The sequence below is a fragment of the Aplidium turbinatum genome, chromosome 14, assembly GCF_918807975.1.
Source record: "Aplidium turbinatum chromosome 14, kaAplTurb1.1, whole genome shotgun sequence".
In the NCBI taxonomy this organism is placed as follows: Eukaryota; Metazoa; Chordata; class Ascidiacea; order Aplousobranchia; family Polyclinidae; genus Aplidium; species Aplidium turbinatum.
In genome coordinates, this window is record NC_137485.1 from 17102634 (window position 1) to 17117573 (window position 14940).

Consider the following 14940-nt stretch of genomic DNA (forward strand, 5'->3'; position numbering starts at 1 on the left):
AGATGTCTTTCAGATTCTAGCTGTGGTGTCAAATAATACTTTGCTTACTTATTTCAAACATTTTATTAATTGTTAATAACCGGTTCTTCTAATAAACTGAGTACCGGTAGTTGTTTTAGACCTAGCCTACTATACCTACTTACTAGACCTAATTACTAGCCTAGGCTATAATAATAATTTTTGATTTGCGCCTTTTGACATGAAACATTTAATAACCAATTGAGGCTTTTATTCACTGAAATATAGAAATACAAAACAATAAGAACTAAAGACAAACTGATAGCAATAGGTAACGTAGTAGGCATACAACACAAACTTCTACTGTAACATATAGTTTCAAACATTAGACTGCGACGCTCTGGCAAAGCAGTTGAAAGGAAAGGTTGCTTGTGGTGCCATAGGCATCGCGCTTCTTAATCAAGCAGCAGATGGCATAACTACCAAACACAAATTGCAGACGTTGTCAAGACGTAAATACCACACTTACTTATTTCAAACATTTTATTAATTGTTAATAACCGGTTCTTCTAATAAATTGAGTACCGGTAGTTGTTTTAGACCTAGCCTACTAGCCTAGGCTATAATAATAATAATAATTTTTGATTTGCGCTCATTGCGATAACATAAGTTACATAACACTACGATCACAGATGCGATACAACAGATGACAGGAAGTGACATACATGTAGTCTTCGAGTCAGCTGCTCCCTTTATTTTGACTTGCCATTAAGTGTCTTTGCCGAGACACAGCCGCGTGCTCTGGAGCGGTGTCGAACCCACGTCCTTTCGAACGTCGCGCAGACGTTCTCACCAATCGGCCACGCAATCGCTATAAAGTTTTATACCAGTAGCCTACTGCCTGGTCCACGCCTTCTGTCTGTGTCACTATGAGCAGTGGCGGCTGGTGCTGTTTGTGAGCAGTGGGGCTGCAAAGACTTCGCGAGGGTGTGGGGAGTTTCCTCCCAGAAAAATTTGAAAAATTGCATTAAATTTGGTGTGTTCTGAGCATGTTTTTACCCCAAATTTTGAAAAAATTCATTCAAAGTTTCAAACTTTGTTGAAAAGTTGATGTATTCCTAAGCTGTATTTAAAAAAAAATAACAGTATTGCTTTGGAAACAAACTTTACTAGTATTGAGCTTAGTCTTGACTAGTCTAGCCATTGCATACAAGGTTCAAGTGATTTTGAGATGCCCTAGCACCAGAGCCTCCGAGAGAAATCATGACTGGTCGGGAAACACTACTAAAAGTGGGACCCAAAAAACATTTTTCAGCAAAAATACAAATAACGAATTTGTATCATGCCTTGCATTATGTGTCTTTAGCCAAACTTGGCTACTTTCCTCATCGTGAAATTGAATTCCTTTAAAGGTTCGATTTCAAATAGCATATATATAAGCATAAGTTATTTATATGAAAAAACTTCTTTCAATAAGAAAATCAACAAAATCACACGACTACACTTGCAGCAAAATTGCCATTGTTGCTCAATATTTTCTCTTGAAAGAATTGCAGTGAAGTTATATGATGTGCACATCTCATACATGGTGTCTTTGGCCACGGCCGTTGGAAGGAGAATTTAGGCCCGTACCAAAACGAATCTCTGGCCCCAAATAAAGACACTTCCAAGAAAAATGCACCATATCCAAAGAATGCAGTAGATTGTGCAAACTCTCTGGTGTTTGGGCAGTGTGGGCGTGTTTTCTGATGAATTCTTGTCTATTTGTTGTGTGGAATCCTGGAAGAGCCGCTTTTGGGTCGGTGATAACGTCTCTTCCCTTGACAAGTCTGCGTCACTGCGTCTGCGTTGGTTCCAGTCATGTTGTGAATCGAAATTGTTATAGGTGGTAATTTTAGTATAACCTACAGTAGATAGAAGAAGAATTGTAAACACACAATGCGGGCAATGAAAATAGCTCAACAAAGCATTCATTCCATTCCGAACCTTTTGCAATGCAGTTAATGCAGTCACAGCATTACATAGTAAAGATTTTGCAAGGTTTAATTTGATGCACAACATGCATAAACTGTTCACTCGGTTTTGAGTCGTGGTGGAGCGTAAACAATTCCTACAAATTTCTGTGTGCTAAAACCACGTTTTCAACTCGCATCTGTTGGGGTTAGGCTACAGGTTTACGTAACAAATATTCAGAGCAACAAAAATATTTGGAAAAGTGTTTCGAAAGTTGCAATCAATGATTTCCTTGAGTAGATTTCCTTGAGTCGATTCCGGTTTGCAGCTCAATTTTGCTAGGTAGGGGAAAGTGGTGTAACTTGGATCAGTGTGTAATTTGGACCAGTCCCCTAACTCAAAAAATAAAAATCGTTTTGTCAATATTTTTGAACAGCTTGAAAGAAAAAATAATAATAGCCCTGATGTGAAAAACAGCGTATTTGGTTTTGAAACGTGGATGGGAGATTGGAATTTGTGGTTTTGTGTATGCTGATGTTATTTTGGGGAGTTGGTTGCTTAGCGCTCAGATTTTATTGGTATGACGTTTGAGACTGATATGATGTTGGTAGTATCTTTAACCTATAAGGAGATGTTGTGATCAATTACAAGACTTATAAACAAGTATGGAAGTCATAGTTGGTAATTTTTAACAGTGCATGACAGTGTGTAATTTGGACCAGTCATCTCACCTATGCAACATCACGTCAGTTCAAAATTTCCAAAGCTACATTGTTAAAGGCATACTAAAGGAAAATTTCAAACCGGAATTAAGCATTAAAATGAGTAAACTGAACATTCAAGAATACATTTCAAAAACAATTACCCAAAAAAATTTGTTTTCAATGGCGCTGGCAAGGCCCAAAGTCCAGTGTTTCATTTATTTTCATTTTTTTCAAAATGACCAAAACGTGCAAACACAGCTCAAGAATACGTCATAAAGTCCAGCAATAACAAAAGCCATGTTACCAATCTGATGTTTTGAGCAAACTGTCTGCTGTTTTGATGTTAAAATGTGCTGTTTTGATGTAAATACATACATAGCCTACAGTCAAATCGCCCGCAGTAACAATTATTGCGTGATCGGTTGATTGCTAGACTTTATGACGTAGACTTTATGACGTTCTTTACAGTCGCACGCTTCGTTGCTCAGACCAATCTCGTTTTGAAAGCTCTGACAAAAGCACGCGCACAATGGTGGTCAGACCGCAATGGGGCAAAATTTTATTGAAAATCGTTTTATGGTAGCATGTTAAACACAAAGAACGTGGAAAATCGTCAAGTCAGGTTTTTCCTTTAATACCCCTTTAAGACATGTCAATAATAGGCTACCAATAAAAATGCTACACGAGGGTCAAAAACCATTGATCGACAACTTGATCTTCCCGAAAATATTGAAGATCAACTTGGTCATGTTTTGGAAATGGAGTCAAGATTTTATAGGTTAAGGGCCATAGACTTAAGAAAACTTGCGTATGACATTGCGTCTGCCAATAAAATCAATACCCCCTTCAACAGTGAAAAGAGTTTGGCTGGAAAAGGTTGGCTGAGGGGATTCTTGAACCGTCATCCAGAAATTTCATTGCGAAGACCTCAAGCAACTTCGGTTCAAATTACATACTCCAAAGGTCCAAAATACACACCTCAATGGTCCAAAATACACACCATATGTGTAATTTGGACCATTTTTGAACATTTTTTATTGCTTAATTATTCTATATTTTTTTATTGCAGGCCTACGTGATTTATATTTTCTACACTGGTTTGCAAGTACCTTGACTGTATCTGGGTGAAAAATAGTGCACATTGACCGGAAGTTGGCTGAGTTATGCTTATTTTTCTTTAAGGGGTTCAAAATACACACCTTTCCCCTAGCTTTCTTTCAAAAGTAGCCTACTAACTCCTCCAAAATGTCATTGTTGTACAACTTGTTTAAATTTGTTCCACATGCCTGCAACTACACATCAGACATACAAGGATATTTCCATTAGACTTGATATCTTTGAGTTATACTATGAATCCCTGGTTGATACATTTGTGCAGGGCCCGATTAACCATGAGGCACACGAGGCACAGGCCTCAGGCCCCCTGCTTTTGGGGGGCCCCAATTTTGGTGTTAAATGTACAATGTGGGCTACATTGTACACAATATTTCTGTTAGGCCTATTTCACTTTTAATGTAGAATTTCATGCTAGCATACTGTTCCCGACAATTACTCACCAAATCAAACGTCATATAAAACCGTTATGGTCTACTTAACCTAGCTGGCATCTTACGTCATGGAAATTGCTAGAAAATGTCCAAATATTGCACCATCGGTCGTAAGACCTGATGAAATATTGCATTAGCCGCTTGAACACCTGTTTGAATGACTTCATAATTGTCTTTCATTATTGCGTCACAGTTACTGTCTATGTGCATTTGAGATATCGCAAATTATTCTAGTCATTCGTAAAATTGTTTGTTGGAAGTCAGTCGCAAGTTTAACTGTTTGCTCGGTGCTTGCTAGCTGGACAAATTTTCCGTCTTTTATCCAAGTAATCTGTTCTGTAGTGACAGTTTTAGAGGCGTACGGTGTTGCGTCCCATTTTCGATAGCCGCGGGCTGATTTTACAGGAATACACTTTTGAATAGACGTTTTAAAAGAGTGTTTATTTTTCGGTCATTACATGCAGACGAACGGATTTGGGAATCTTATGTTACAATTTTCCCACGAAGAGATTATGGTTTACCGCTGTGACCATAAAAAATAAAAGACGTGGCTTGTTAGCTGGTAGGCCAAGAAGCACTTGAAGCACATAAAAAATAAAAGACGTTTTTTGTTAGCTGGTAGGCCAAGAAGCACTTGAAGGCATAAAAAAATAAAAGACGAAGTTGTTGGTTGGTAGGCTACAGAAGCAAAAGAAAATTAAAGACATTTCTTCTCAGTTTGGTAATGACGAAAAATAACTTTGACATTCATTGGCAAGAAAGAAGATTAAAGACAATCGATCTGTGCTTGAAGATTCAAGTCGAAGAATCCAAGCAAGTTTTGTGGACTTTTGGACTTCATATACTCGTACAGCTACGGTATCGTGCATTTAAATTCTTTTTTGTATTTTACGGTCTTTGCAGTTAAGTTTTTTATAACTACTGTAATTCTGTGTGTTTGTGTAACTTAATTTTTTAATTCTTAAATTTAGCCCCAACATTTAACATGTCTACACTCGGTGGCGACAGGGACTCGGCCACCGTCGACTCGACTGAGTTTAAGCCTGATGATGTTCTTTGCGGTCGGGCAGGCCATTCTGGGGAGGGACCCAGTAACGATGAGGCTAAGTCAGTTCGAGAGGCCCGGCATCTTAGACGGGATATTTTGACTCAAATTGGGGAACTTTCTGTAGCCCTAGGTTCTTTGAGTGATAAGCAAGAACTGTTAATTTTTCGATCTAACTTATCTACTTTAGAAGAGGAATTACTGCATTTCCATGCTCTTTTGAGTAAAATTTTTAACTCTGCAATCTTGGCAGAACTTCGTGATAGGGTAGATCCCGAATTTAACTCGTTAAAAAATAACTTCGAACAAAAAGTAAATGAGTTCTCAGATATGTTGGATGCTGACATACATCCTGAGGATAGCGCCTCAAATGTAAGCACTAGGATGTCTGAGAGCTCGTCACGGATAGTTGCACAAATTAACCTGCAGCTAAGACGAGAGGAGCTCCAGATACAAGCTGAGGCCGAAGCGAGAGCTGCTGAGGCCGCCACGAGAGCTGAGACCATACGAGTTGAGGCCGAAGCGAGAGCTGAAGCGAGAGCTGCTGAGGCCGCCGCGAGAGCTGAGGCCATACGAGCTGAGGCTGCTGCAAACGCCGAAGCGAGAGCTGCTGAGTTCGCACTCAAAGACGCACAGTTGAGGGCTGAACAACGTAAAGAGGTAGCTTTGGCTGAATATCGATCAGATGTGGGCTCCCAGCGTAGCTCTAAGAAGGGATCTTCTAGGCATTCCAGAAGTGAACATCAATCGCGGTTAAATTTACATAACCTTTTCCAGACGCCTGTTCAATCTGTAAGTGGACCAGTACAATCCACATCTTTTCAAGCTGTTTCAGGAGGTCTCGGGGCCGCGGCTAAGGGTCTTCCGAAGGCTCTAGAGCCAAGGTCTGCGAATTACAACCGAACTCCTCCCCCAGAGCGTATAGGTCACGGGGCCGCCATTAGCAGTAATGCTTTGCCCCCTTCACAGTTTTCTGCGCCGCTAGTTTTTGATCGCCCAGCTACACGTAATTTGGGTGGTTGTGAGAGGCGTGTCGCGTCTACTGAATTTAACGTGTGTGAGGATCGTGATCGGGCTGTGCACGTGACTGAGCCCCCTCACCCCCTTAAGGGATATAGCTTGTCTTCTCCCGCTAAATCGAGTTCTCAACAGCAGGATTGCTTTTTTGAATACCAAAATAGTAGGCCTAGGACGTTTTTCGATAAAGCGGCCTTGATTGGTTACGATGGTAATAATATGCCATTTATCTTCTTTAAAAATCGTGTTACGGCCTTAATGGCAGCTTCGCCCTTTAAACGAACTCGTTTGACTTTGTTACAAGCAGCTTGTGTTAGAACAGCTGCGCAAACGATTGCTAATTTGGTTTCTGACACTCCTGGCTTGTCAGAGGAAGACAGGATAGAAATGTCGTTAGCTCGCTTGTCCCAACGTTTTGGAGTTCGTGGAGGTCTTTTCGCCGAACCGGAAATTAGAAAGTATCGCTATGGTAGCAAATTGACTTTGACCTCTTCCAGTGATCTGAAAGAGTTTAAAGATGAATTGTCGCAGTGTCTGCTTTACGCGCAAGCTTATGGTCAGCGTGATAAATTAGAAGGACGTTTTGTTTTGGATTTGGCTAAGCGACTCCCGTTTGACGCTAAGCAGCGTTATCTTGACTTTTTAGGTGATCAGTATGGTGGTACTGATGAGCCTACTTTTCAGAGTTTGTTTGATTTTGTAGTACGGGAGGAAACGCGCAAGTCGACTGATTTTAGCATTATGCTAATGGGCGATTCTGGTGAGTCGCAGCATTTTAAAAAGTTTGGCAAAGAAAAATTGCCTTCATGTCCGGTTAGGCAGACGTCGGTAAAACCCCATGATAATGTGATTTCAGGGAGTTCGCAGTACTCGACTGCTGTTGGCGCACCGCGCGGTGGTGTGGCCAGACGTAGAGACATACCGGCATGTTTTTATTGTTCGTCACGTGGTCAAGTTGAATATCATTTTTTGTCTAATTGTAAAGAATTTTTGCGCTTGACACCTAAAGGTCGGAGAGATGTCATTGTGAAAGCTGGCAAATGCTTGAATTGTTTGCGCCAGCATATGGTTAGGGATTGCGTTCATGCAAACAACTGTCGTAAGTGTGTCCCAAACAACGATAGGAAACACTATTTTCTTCTGCATGATTTTTATGTGACGTCACGTGATTCTCTGGATTTGATTGGCAAAGATGATGCTGGTGCCAGAGTTCCTGTGCGTAATGTTAAGATTGGAAATGTTAAAGCAGCCTTTAACCGCGTTACTGCTGCTCGTGTTTTGAATCCAATAACTGGCAAATCGAAGTTGGTGTATTGTCAGCATGATCCTGGTTCGCAGTTGACGTTTGTTTCGAGTGATTTGGTGTGCGAACTTGGCGTTAAACCGTATGATAAAGCGTCGTTTAAAATGGACACTCTGGCTGGTCAGAAACCTACTTGTGCTAACCTTGTTAAACTCAACATCCAGTCGTTAGAGACGGATGAACTGTTTTGTGATATAACTTCGGTGGTTAACCCAGCTTGGGCTGACGATGTTAAAACTTTACCGCACAAGCAGGATTTAAGTGGTTTCCGTCATTTTCATGACGTGAATATGCTTCATTTGAATGATTGTAGTACTGTAGATGTACTGATTGGCAACGACAACGCTTATTTGATGTGGGTCAAAGAGGAGCGTGTTGGTGAAAATCGTAGTGAACCGCATGCTTTGCTCACTCCTCTCGGTTGGTTGGCTTGTGGTGGTAAGTCACCCTTAGATGAAAGCGTTGCTAATGTGTGCAGAGTGCAGACGTCTTCAGAGTCGGATGTCATCTCTGGCTTTCAGCGTAAAATTGAGTCTCGTGATATGGAAATAGCAGACCTGAATAAAGTCATTCAGGATTTGACCTTGCAAAATGAAACCTGTGAATTGTCTCGCAATGATAAGTTGGCTAGAGAACTTGTTGAACCGAATATTGAGTTGAAAGATGGTCGATTTGAGATACCTGTACCGTTGAAGGAAGATATTGATTTACCTAACAATTTTGTGTTGGCGTCAGATAGAGCTGCTGCTTTAAGGAAGAAGACTTTAAAACAACCTGAACTTTGTGATTTCCTTACTGACACCATGAAAGATCTTAAATCTAATGGCTATATTGAGCGTGCTGGTGAAGCAGAAAATGTAAAGGGATTTGAATGGTATTTACCATACTTTGTGACGTCACAATTAAAAAAGCGTATTGTTTACGATGGCAAGTCTGAATTTCGAGGAACTTGTGTTAATGATGTAATGTTTTCGTGTCCTGATTTGTTAAACCCTCTGGCAGATCTCTTGGCTAGATTTCGGCTGAGTAGATTTGGTTTCGTGGCCGATATGACCAAGTACTTTTTTCACATTTTGGACTGTTCGCTACGTAAGCCCAATTTCATTGAACTGCTTACGTACACAGGCAGTGCCGTTCGGATCGTGAACGAACGCCCTTTGGTACCTTTGAGTGACGACCCTAGGGATTTTACTGTCATCACCCCTGCCTCACTTTTGACCCCATACTTAGACCCATACTGTGCTGTTGGGCAACCACATGATCGTGACCAACTAAGAAGGGATTATCGGTTCAATTTGTCACTTTCTCAGCAGTTTTGGAGTAAATGGATCGATTTTTACTTGCCAGGGCTTCAGGGCCGGAAAAAATGGTTAAAAATGGCCGAGAATTTGGAGCCTGGTCAACTTGTAGTGGTAGGTTCTCTCCAAGACATTGGTAAACGTGGGAAGTATCAACTTGGAAGGGTGCATGAGGTGGTCCCACAAATTAGGAAAGGGAAGCCTGTGGTTCGTAGAGCTAAAGTTGCCATCTGCAACTATGATGAGAGTACGGGGAAAGTGAAAGTAGACTACGTGTTGAGGGATATTTCGTGCCTCGCCCCCGTAAAGAACACCTAAGTGTTAGGGTTTGAGCCTGGTTTTGTCTGCGGTGGCCGACCCTTGTCTGAGCCCAGAACAGTCGGTTATTAACGCAACCATTGTATATAGCGTCATTTTAGCGTGTACCTATGGTACCAATTTCATGTATCGTCGTGTATTATTCTTATTGTTGTTCATTCTTTGCATGCCCTTTGTATTAGCGTATTAACTTAAACGTGAGTGATTCAAACAATTTGTGTATCGTGTGTTTTTATTCATTGGCTCACAATTGTCGTCAATTCTTTTTTATTTATGCCATGTCAGACTGTCATAACTAGGGTTCGCTATGTTCCCGACAATTACTCACCAAATCAAACGTCATATAAAACCGTTATGGTCTACTTAACCTAGCTGGCATCTTACGTCATGGAAATTGCTAGAAAATGTCCAAATATTGCACCATCGGTCGTAAGACCTGATGAAATATTGCATTAGCCGCTTGAACACCTGTTTGAATGACTTCATAATTGTCTTTCATTATTGCGTCACAGCTACTGTCTATGTGCATTTGAGATATCGCAAATTATTCTAGTCATTCGTAAAATTGTTTGTTGGAAGTCAGTCGCAAGTTTAACTGTTTGCTTGGTGCTTGCTAGCTGGACAAATTTTCCGTCTTTTATCCAAGTAATCTGTTCTGTAGTGACAGTTTTAGAGGCGTACGGTGTTGCGTCCCATTTTCGATAGCCGCGGGCTGATTTTACAGGAATACACTTTTGAATAGACGTTTCAAAAGAGTGTTTATTTTTCGGTCATTACATGCAGACGAACGGATTTGGGAATCTTATGTTACAATTTTCCCACGAAGAGATTATGGTTTACCGCTGTGACCACATACACTGAGATGCCCACCGAGGCATAATATTATATGGATGCAATCTATTTCGTCTCCTGAACACTTCGTCCCCCAATTTCGTACCCTGAAAGATCGAGAGAGAAAAATAGAAAAGCCGAAGTCGCTGATTGCAGTTTCCGCAAACATTTTAACATTGTTACTAGCCTAGGTTGTGTTTGTTACCAATGCAACTACAGCTAGAGAATTCCAATGCAATTGCGCCCCACTGTCTTGTTTCTTTCCTGTTACGGTAGGCCACGTCACAATGAGCAAAACTCATTCATAAGGGCCAGTGGCGTAACCAGAAAATAATTTGGGGGAGGGGGGGCCAAATATTTGATGAATTGAAGAGAACGATAAAGTGTTTGATTTAAGACATCGCCACCTGATGTGCAGTGGCGTATCCTGGTCGGTTAAGCAAGGGGAGCAATAAAGCTGGTGGATTAGAGCGTGCCAAAGGCACGCGTATTCTATGAGGGGTCCCAGGGCATGCTCCCCCGGAAAATTTTTGCAAAATTACACTCAAATAATGGATTATAACGCTTTCTGGAGACACTTTCAGGGTAATATTGGTATGAAATTTATTAGCAGATAAACAGCTATTAACTTATTAAAGGTAGCTGTTACACACGAACGGGCAAAAACTGCGACTAAAGATAGAGAACACAAAAAACTCAGCTACACAAAAACCCAACAGAGTAAGCAATTCTGAAATTGCTTCCACAGATTAGTTAAAAGAAGCGTAAATTGCGTAAACTTTGCGCGATTTACGGTTTGCAAAATTTATTGGTGTCTTTCTGTGTGTATAAAACAAGTCCTGGGGGGTGTTAATAGCCAGATGTCTTGGAAAACGATAAAAATTTATTATACAAATTATATTATATTTTCAACAAAGGGTTCAACGTCGGAATCCTAACTTTAAAAATTTGGGGAGCCCTTTTTGCCCCCCTGGCTACGCTTATGATAGGAGCTGTCATGCAATACGGCACACAATTTACGTTTTTATTTAAACAACGCATTTTCGAATAGCAAAAGAAGGAAAACATGGTTAGAGCAATCCAAACAACAATAATAAAACTGTAGTCTAGCATTGAGAGGAGGAAAGCGAAGTTCGGTTAATTTTGAAATGTTTGCGGCTAGTCTGCCCAGCAACTTTGTCTTTTTGAAATGTTTGCGAAAACTCCTATCAGCGACTTGTAGGTGCTGATCGTTAACAATAAAAAAAGTTCAAAGAGTAAGGCTATCAGTCCACATTAGCAAATTGCACTGCAATCAACTCTTATAATTAGAGTTAATAATTAATTTAAGTAGATCTAGGCTAGTGGTAATAATAGGCTATAACTGCAGTCTAGCATTGAGAGGTGAAATGTTTGCGACAACTCCGACCAGCGACTTCCGCTGTTTGAAATGTTTGCGGAAACTCCGATCAGCGACTTCGTCTTTGTTCTATTTTTTCTCGGTCTTTTCAGGGTAGGCCTACGATAAGTGTTCAGGGTACGAAATAGGTTGCACCGTTGCACCCATATTATATCATTATTAATGCTTGCATGGTCTTAGGCACATTTGCTACATGGAAAGTTACTTGGTATGTTAGGCTTCGGTTGATCACTGCTGCTCTGCATCGAAAGCGATTGCCAATAGGGGCCCCTAAACTTAGCTGTGCCTCGGGCCCCCGTGAGCCTTAATCAGGCCCTGCATTTGTGAATAAACTACCAACAGCTAGCGAATCCTTTGCAACATAGTGTAGCCTACAGTAGAATAAATTTCGTTTGTAAGATTGAGCTGGTGAAGCGGAGTTGTTGGAGCGTTCCGTCCCCAGAAAAATAAAACCTTTTTTTAATTCACAGTTCCTATAACAACTTAAGCTTGCGAGTAGCCTACTTTCCAGCTTTCTGTAACTTTGATTACATCTTCCTTTAACTTCATTAAATTCATCAGCTTATTGTTCATTCATTGTCATCGTGTGAGCCTCCTCTGGGGCCGAAAAACATTGCACAGTTCTTAATCGCTGCATAAATAGCAAATAGGTTAGTAGAGTGAATCTCGCTTAGGACTGCAGAAAAGCACAGGTTTGAAACTGCTCAGGTAGGCTGCTTGGAAATGGGATAACTTCCTTTAGAATTTCCTATCTGACTTGGCTGCAATTGAAAATGACATAAGCTTAGTCGATCAATTAGACTACTCAAAAATGATATAGCCTAATATTTGGACAACACTGCACACCATGAACTCCAACTCTAGTGCATTTAAGCAATGACATCCATAAGCAAAAAATAGGCAAGAAGGGTTTACTTTCTTCGATCATGGTTGGACACTTTTCCAAATAAGTTGGATCCATTATCATATGCCTGGCAAACGCAGTTTTTCATGTCAAGGTACAGTTGGTCAGGCAAACATAATACACTCTTAGCCAAAGCAGCACTAGTTTTCAAGTTAGAACAAGACAAAACAAAGTGATACAGAGATCAGCAGGCTTCACGCAACAGATTTCACGTGTTGAAGCAGTCTAACATAGCCGGACTCAATGCGAGAATGGTTTGTTCTTGATAAGAAACAAGTAGCATCTACAATGATCGAAAAATACTTGTAACTACGCATTTCATTCAAAAATTTGCTTTTTTCAAAGTTGATAAATTTTTATTTTAATAATAAAAATGGGCCCCCCTCAAAAGTGACAAAACGAAAAACTACTCGTTTTTCCTTTACAATGTTATGCTAGGGGGGAAAGTAGCTCGACTTCCCCCCCTCTCGGAGCCACTGCCTAGCACATCTTATAACCTGTTGAATGCTCTAACTCTACAGCTAACACTTCTACATTCATGGCTCATCGCTACTTCGCAAAATAAAAACTAATTTTAAAAAGTCTGTAAAGTTATTCGGTTGGGTGGGGCTGTTTTCCATGAAGCCCCAACAGATTAAAAAAAATGCTGTGAAATACCAAAAGAAGTGGAGCTTCAAGGATATTTGTTAGCCAATCATCATCATCGGCCATGCCTGAATAAGGCGTCGGCTACCGTGAGTCTCCACAACGATCGATTGTCCATACTTCTAATTAGGTTTTCAAAATTTTGGTTTGTCCATGTTGAAAGATTTTTGAAGATTTCCAAACGTGGACGCCCCTGGTGTCTCTGACCAGGAAGTCGCCCCATCATTGCCGAGTGTTCAATTCCGCGTTTGCGGTAGACATGCCCGATAAATGTCATTTGCCTTTTTTTGATAGTTGTGATGAGGACGCCAGGGGTGCACCCAGAGCGTCTCCACACTTCTTCGTTAGTGATTTTATCCATCCAGTTAATTCCCATCATTCTACGAATGAACCAAATTTCAGCACTGTTGATCTTCTTCTCTATCTTCGGGCATACAGTCCAGGATTCACAGCCAATCAGAGCGCTTAAAATCCAGAATCTCGGGCTGCAAAGAAGTTTGGTAACAACTAAACTAGAACATCACACAACTCAGGCGAAAAAGAAAATTGAAAAAAAAACTAATAAAAAAAAAATGATGGTTTGCGAAAATGGAAGAATTGAAAGTAGTTACTTTTAGCGCCAAAAAACTTGAGAGAGCGTTGTTTTAACTATTTCTCGATTAGTTTTCTTTTTTCAATTTTATGTTTTGCCTTAGTTGTGTGATGTTCTAGTTGTTACCAAGAAGTTTGCCGAAAATTGGTGTTGCCAAACGAAACTTTTAATATTTTAATTTTCGATCCGCAATTCTTAAGCGAAAAAAGTAACCGGGTCGGACAAACAAAGAGGAAAACAAATTTTCCCTCTTCTTTTTCTTTTATGTGGGGATGCAGCCTTATGGCACGAGCCGCCACTGACTATGAGTAGGCTACCGACACTGTTTGTGTATTTTCATCAGATTCGATTGACTGTCAATATGTTACTGATGATGAAAGAATTTCAAAGTAGAATGTTGCAAAGATTACTAAACAGAAATTGAGTTTTGTCAAAGCATGGCTAACCTACAAAAAGTTTTCTGGATGGCTTGTGAAAAAAGAAGGGAAAGTATTTTGCGACTATCATATATCATTTAACATCAGCGCTAACTCGACACCGCAATAGTGATAAACACAAAGCTAGTGTTTCTTCCTGAGAGCAGCTCTCTGATAGCCGCAACCTTATTTTCGAGATCACAAATCATGACATCTAGCAATGTCAATTCGGGACATATTTAATGTAAAAGCAAGTCAAAATACGGTTGAAATCGAAAAGAAAATCACAATGAAAAATGTGGTAATCCAAGGACAAATTAATCTGGCAATGCAAGTGCTAATTTAGCTTTGTAAAATGGAAGCGCTGTTTGCAGCGACTCAGTTGCTTGGCCGACACAGCTACAACATTCAAGAGTGCAAGTTGGCTTAGCCAGGCTTTCCGCCTACCAGCAGCTGGCTAACTTACCCCGGAGGACAAGTACCGTACTTTACATAGGCCTACGACAAGGGTAGGTAATAGTCTACTTACATTGACAAGGCAATCAGTTGCTATTATATTTGTCGATTGTCTGACTGCGATTTCAGCTTACAATGCTTCAAAGTACCGTATTTAATCGATTAGTAGCAAACCATCAATCCACTACCATTAGTCATATATGTCAGAGGACTGTCCCCTGTAAGAAGACATTGGACGGAGGGTTAAAAGAGATCGAACAATATCAATATCTCGCCCCAATAGCTCAATTGGTTAGCGCGTCACTTCTGGAACAAAGAAGCTTCAAGATCAAGCGGCGCTGGTTCGACTCTCGGGGTGTGCGCTTGAGCAACGCACGTTAAGGACTGCTCTCCATTCAGCGGCATCTAATGGATGGAATAATTCCCCTGCAACAAGACTTCAACAATTGGAAACTTCACTCTGTCAATCTCGATGACTGAGCCTGCGTCAGGGATTCAAAGCTTCTACAAGTATGCGAAACTGCCAGGATTAAGCTCTGCAAGAAGCTTTCCCA